This window comes from Camellia sinensis, chromosome 10, assembly GCF_055761805.1.
Source record: "Camellia sinensis isolate YWXY chromosome 10, ASM5576180v1, whole genome shotgun sequence".
Lineage (NCBI taxonomy): Eukaryota > Viridiplantae > Streptophyta > Magnoliopsida > Ericales > Theaceae > Camellia > Camellia sinensis.
This window is the reverse complement of record NC_138970.1, coordinates 21595296-21602208: the sequence shown is the minus strand read 5'-3', so window position 1 is coordinate 21602208 and position 6913 is coordinate 21595296. Positions and strand designations below refer to the sequence as shown.

General features: G+C 34.8%; 1 long non-coding RNA gene across 1 annotated transcript; it reads right to left on the bottom strand.

Annotated features, from left to right (window-relative positions):
- Positions 1–2411: 2411 nt before the first annotated feature.
- Positions 2412–2994, bottom strand: LOC145801011 (uncharacterized). The gene is made up of 2 exons (XR_014341792.1): positions 2739–2994; positions 2412–2524 (listed from the first exon to the last, which is right to left on the bottom strand). It is a non-coding gene; the product is annotated as an uncharacterized LOC145801011 (long non-coding RNA).
- Positions 2995–6913: the final 3919 nt, after the last annotated feature.

Sequence of the window (6913 nt, the reverse complement as noted above, 5' to 3'; positions counted from 1 at the left end):
ACTCTCAATTACCTAGCGAATCCACAACGCCTAATTGAACCAACCTCTATGTGCCTCTTCCAACCCCATCTTCACCACGGAATTGTCTTTCTGATGAGCCACTCCGGATTCCACCAAAGCTTCAGACTCGAATTCTTCAGAATCCACAACTGAAGAATAACTCTCTCTTTTGTGTATAACAAACAAACCTTTGATGTACTCTCTTTAGATCATGAGTTGAATACTCAATAAAAACATCAAAGAAAACTCCCAAAGTATCCCCAGATATAAACCCTAGAAACCAAAAAGAAGATCTGGAGAAGTCATCCCAAAATCTGACCCAACACGGGAATTTATAGAATCTGTCCCGCGATCTCCGCTCGAGCTCAACACAGCCCGCTCGAGCGGACTGACCAAAAACTGCGTGCGAATAAACTGAGATGCGCTCGAGCGTAGGAGCATCCGCTCGAGCGTAAAATCACACATTCCAGTATTTTTACAGGCGACTGCAGAGATGCTGAGAGCTTCCAATCCCCGCTCGAGCGTCCCTTTCCCCGCTCGAGCGGGAAGGCCAAAAATGGAAAAACTGGAAAAAAAATAACATGATCGGACAGGCAACTTTGAATGCCCCGGACCCGCCGTGGCACTGCCCCGGACCCGCCAAGGGGCGCTGCCCCCTGGACCCCCGCGAGCTGACCGGGCAGCTCGATCCCCGTCATAATCAGCGAAGTGGCAATCTTGAAAGCTTTATCATCACAAACTTCTCTGAAATGCTTGATTCGGGTTGGATTCGCATCTAACAACTCGTAGCCTCACTGAAATAAAAATGCGAATAAAATTACAACTTTAAGGAGTTTTGTCAAACGGGATTGCCAAGAAATAAAACCTAACACCATGTTTATGTTTTGTTAAATTTATCTCTGTTAACTCTTTCTTATGAATAAATAAAAAATAATAATAATAAAAATAAAAATAAAAAGATGTTGTGAATGGCCAAACCATGATGGTTTGACTTCTTGGACTCTAAGTCGTGTGCCTAGAAAGCACCTAGAGAACCCATTCAACCATGGAGGGAAAATAAAACAAATTATGTTTTTCCATTTTCCAAGAAGTTCATTAACCACTTTGCCAATCCACAATATTGTTTGCTGTGTTTATTTCCACCGCCATATAAGCACAACTTTTTCATATTTTTTCTCTGAATTTGAAAAAAAAGAAAATAAAAGGTGGTGGTACTACTCTTTTGATGGGGTGTGCTTGTCTGTTGCTCCATTCAACTACCAAAAATAATCGTTGCCTTCTTATTTCATATTCTATTCTATTTTAATTAAACATAGTAAATGTAATCTTACTATAAATATATTATATCACATTTGATATCTCTAAATACTATATGACAAATGTTCAAGACTCTTAGAAAGCCTACAAAATTTGACTCAGATTAGTTGTTATTTTTTGATTTGTTATACATTCAATTATGTAAGACTCAATTTTATTACCATATCGTTATGAGTAAATTTAGGAGTTTAAATTATAAATTTCTAACATTATTCATATTACATGTCATCCTCAATGTCTTATATCTAACCCGATCAAAAGGAAACTAAGAGTATAAATTGATGCTATAAAATAAGTTTTCACTACTTGCGGATGGGAAGAAACTTGTGGTTAGGTCGACCAACTCTATCCAACGAGTTATTTAAAAAAATGACCAATCAAATTCTTGATTGCTTGTGATTAGATCTGTCGAGTCTATCCATCGAGTTATTTAAAAAGGTGACCAATCAAATTTTTGATTGCTTGTGATTAAATCTGCCGACTCTATTTATTTAAAAAAAGTGATCAATCAAATTTTTGATTGCTTGTGATAGGTCCGTCAACTTTATCCATCGAGCTATTTAAACAGGTGACCAATCAAATTTTTAATTGCTTGTGGTTAGGTCTGACTTATTTAAAAAAGGGACCAATCCAATAGTCTGGAAAAATAATCAATTTCAAAGCCAATCTTCTTGGCAGTTTTGTGGTCTGTATGGAAAGGTAGGAATGACTTTAGGGGAAAAAAAATGCTCATTGATCTAATTAATGCTCTGCTTTTGAAGGTTCTGATTCCTTGGCCTTTTTCCCGAAGCTCTTTAACCCTCTTTTTGATGGCATGTTGCTACTGTTCTTTTATGTCTAATATTGATGTACTCATAGAATTTTCGTCAATATATTTCTATTTTCTGAAGAAAAAATAAAAAAGAAGCAATAATGAAAAATATATCAGTTATGAGTGCTAATAAATGACACACGTCAAGATTTGAAAGAGCACTCATTTACCTAAATCCAGATTATGTATAGACAAACACATATGTAGAGGAAAAAATCTACAAATTTACTTGAGAATATTGACAATCAGTCATGATGACATTGGAGCAATTCCACAAGTACAGTTTCTGTATTCACACATAATTTATTACATGGCTCATAGTAAAGGCAGACCAGTTGTATGGTACAGGACAGAAGGCTATGCTAGGACCCCCGACCCAGCCAATGAGAAAACACACTACGGCCATGTTTGTTTGGGTGGACATGAGCTTGGGATTGGATTAATAGTCCAATAAAATTATTAATCCGATGTTTGGTTAAACAATTAAAGTATAGACTAATTATTTTAAACTTGACTATTAGTTAAGATAGGATACATAATCTAACGAATTCGTAGTCCTAGGACTATTAGTCATGGGAATGCTAATCCAGTCCGCCCAAACAAACATGACTTACATGTATAAAATAAATTAGGCCAATGGGAAGACAGTACTTACATGAATTGAGCAATACCACTACAGCCTACATGACAAACTGTAGGAGCTATCAGGTTATTCGCGTTTGGACAATAGATAAAACATAATCATAACAATTAAATAGTTTCCTATAATACATATAAGGACACCTGTAACCTTGCTTTCTGCATAAATTGGACCGCCATCTATTTCTTCAACTTCTTTATCAAGAAAAGCATATCTAGCAAATCACCTGAAATCAAATTTTGGAATTTTGATATTAAAGACTAGTTAAAAGTAACTACGTTAAATGTCCTAATGTCAAACTGGTGCAAACCGTTTCTAAGCTAAGCAAGATACAAATATTTATTACAAAGTTAACAATGGAAAACATATATGTAACATGATGTCTCAATAGCCATTACGTAAAGACTTGAATGATCATACCAAAACCATTCCTTTGACAAATTATAAATAAATAAATAAAAAGAGTTACAAAAAACAAATGTGACAACAATTACAACTAAATATTAGGGTCAAGACATATATAATTACAACAATGAATGCAAATGCCAAGTCAATAAAGACCCAAAGCCAAGGCAATATACACATACGACCTGAAAGATAATATTGATTTAGTAAGTTGTTGGTGAGACGGAGAGGTTGCACGGTAGGGGAGGGGATGACAAAGAATGTGGTGGCTATGCAATGGAAAAAGCAAATTTGAAAAAAATAAATATTGATTTTAGAGAAAAATTCATATAAATATTAAAAAATAGACAAAAAAAAGAGAGGCAAATTTGTTAATTCTTAGCCCTAGATGAAAGTTGTTTCACAAAAATGGACAAATGTGTTGTTTGATGAAAAGGGTGTTCCAGTTAGATTTGCTAAGCCTTGCAAGCTTAATATACTTGTAAACAGACATTTTGTGTTGATAAATTTTTGCATAGGCCAAGACATAAAAGGATATCATGGTATAGACTAAAATCCATTATCTATGAACTCGAATGGAACTTGGGAAAGACAAAATGACTCGTAATTGAATGCATGCTTATGTTTAGTTGGGTTTAGTGGCAATTTATATTTGCAATCTTTGCTACCATATTGATTTGGTATAGATTTATTCACTACAAGAAATCGCACCTTTGGCGACCATTTTTGGCGACTAAACAATTTTTAGTCGCAGAAAGTACATTTTTTGGCGACTAAAATTTAATTTTGTTGGCGTTGGTTCAAGATATTGCTACTAAAATATTTTAGTCAATAAATATTACTTATTGACGACTAAATTTAAATTTAGTTGGTAAAAACTCCACTTTTAGCGACTAAAAAGGAGATTGGTTTCAATTAGTCCACATTTTAGGTCTAAAAAAAAATCAAATTAATCAGCAATATTAGTTTTTCCCGACTAAAATTAAAATTAGTTGCCAAATAGGACTTTTGGCGACTAATATTTTCGTCGATGTTCAGTCACCGTTTGGCTACAAAACAATTTAGTTGGTATATATATTCTTTTGCCGACAAATAAAGAAATTAGTCGCTAAAGGTTCAATTTTCAACCCGCCAATTCCTTTATTTCTGCACGTGCCCCTCTCTCTATTATACAACACAACTTCACACTTTGTAACACACACACACCGTCCTTCACCAAACCTCACAAAAAGCATCCCCCTCACCGTAGCTTACCGTACGATTAACATTATGACCGCCACCCCCCTCCTCGCGCACAAATCACCACCATCACAAATCACCACCGTCATAGCCGCACATCGCAGGTTTTCTCTCTCTCTCTCTCCTCTCTCTCTCGCACTCTCGCTTTCGCTCACAGTCTATCCATGCGTCTCTCTGTATCACTTGAGCTCTCAAACACAGTCTCTCTTTGTCTCTCTCTCCCTCTGTCTCTCTCTCTTCTTTACTCTGCTTCCCCCTCTTCTGACATTGTTGGTTTAGGGTTTATTCAAATTTGAATGTATGTGCCTCTAATTTATTAAAAATTTCAAAGATAATGTTTAATATGTGTGTGTATATAATGCTTTGTACACGTATTGCAAGCGTCTCTCTCTCTCTTTCTCTCTCGAGCTCTCTCACATGCATAGTCTCTCTCTGTTATATGCCTCTGTCTCTCTCTGTCTTTCTCTCTCTCTCTCTCTCTCTCTCTCTCCCCCCCTTCCTTGCTCTGTTTCCCCATTTTTCTCATATTGTTGTTTTAGGGTTTCTTCAAAATTTAATGTTTGTGGCTGTAATTTATGATAAATTTCAAAGATAATGTGTAATATATGCAGGTGAATGTGTGTGTATATATAATGCTGTGTGGATATATGCAGATGTTTAATATATGCAGTTGTTTAATAAATAATGTATGTGGCCCTAATTTAATGTGTGTATATATAATGCTCTGTCTACATATGCAGGTGATTCAATCACTACAATTATTGTTACTCAACAGTAGCTGGATCATTCAACCTACACTACATAAGGTACCGAGATTGTATCCTGAAATTTTTTATAAAGTGGGTATTATTGAGTTTTAATAATATTTATAAAGGGGGAGGGGGGAACCCTTCAGGCAAAGGTTTTCTGTTTTCCTCATCAAATGGTTTGAACAAAAGCCCGTCATAAGAGCTACTTCTGTTTTGGCTCAATCATCATACGAGCTTCAAACTTCCACTATTGTATAAAATCATAGTGAGCTACAACATGAAGCCCAGTATGTCCCACTATTGCATCATGTCCATCTCTAATTGTGCTTGAACAGGGAAGGTGGTACAAGGAGATGAATTTAAAGACATATTGTCACCTGTCACCCTACAGATTTCCCTTATGCCTCAACTTTAGAATATTATTATTCGATGAATTTCTAAATCAACACCTTGAAACTAATTGTGGTTTAACATTGTGCGAAATCAAACCCTTTTTGTGCTTCACTAGGGAAGCTAGTTTGATGAAATATGCTTAGAAACCTACTCTGGTCCTGTCCTAGTTCATAGAGATATCTTTTTTTACCTCTTGAATATAGAATCTCACTACTGAACACCAGTGATAAAAGAAACACTAGAAACATAAATTATAAAATCAAAAACAACAAAAGGAGCACCATCCATTTAAGCGTACATGTACATTCCCAAAACTTAAGTTTTCCAAATGACAACCTAAGTATTCAAGAATTACTTTCCAATGTAGAAAGTTTAGAAATAGGAAGTTGATTGGTGATATACAGGAAGTAAAAATTAAATATAATTATAAAAAATAAAATATAAAAAAAGAAGAGAATTCCCATAAGAAAGTGATGGATGATAAAATTGATATGCCGTCCTAAACAAATCTGAGATGCATGAAATATTATGGAAAGTAGCTAAAATATTCGATGTAAACCACATACAAGTAAACTAAGCAAATGGCCACAAGCTTAGCTTCCTCAAGAATAACCGACAATTATTGTAATCGCCAAATATACTTCTCATTCTAAGCTCCCATGTTCACTAGATTACCGTAGCTTGTCTCTTATCAATTCGTGTACCTAATTTTCACATTTATGCCACAAAGAAAAATTGTGCTGGCCCAACATGAAATGTATTCCGAAAATATTTTCCATCCCTCTTGTCATTTTCTTGATTGTTTGTATTGGGGCAAGTATAATATACATAGTTTATCCTCTGGTGGTTTCTAGTTTGGGAAATTATTTCCTTTATTTGTGAAATTATCTGAAAGAAACAATTTAGGTTCGATTTATGTTGCTATACTAATTTGTAACGCAGTTGTGCCAAGTTACTGCAAGGTATGTTTTCAAAGCATTCAGGCATGAAACAATTTGAATCACATCGCTATGAGTAGTGTAAAATTTAGATTTAGATGTGTTCAAAGTTTTTGATTCTGCTTTTACTAATGGATTGTTGAGTTGGTGAGGCACATTCTATTTGCTTTGGATTCTCATAAATGTAATGGATATAATTTTTTTTTATTAAATTTTTTATGCTTGACCCAATTTTGTTTCCATCATTATTTATACTTCTTGAATATTTCCAACCATAATTTTCCATCTATGTTTATGTTGGTTAGTGGTTTGGTATGGTTGGAAGAATTGGGCATTTGATTGATTATTATTGTGGTAAAATATGATTGTTAAATATGACAACAATGAAAACATGATAAACACATAGCAACATTTACGTGGT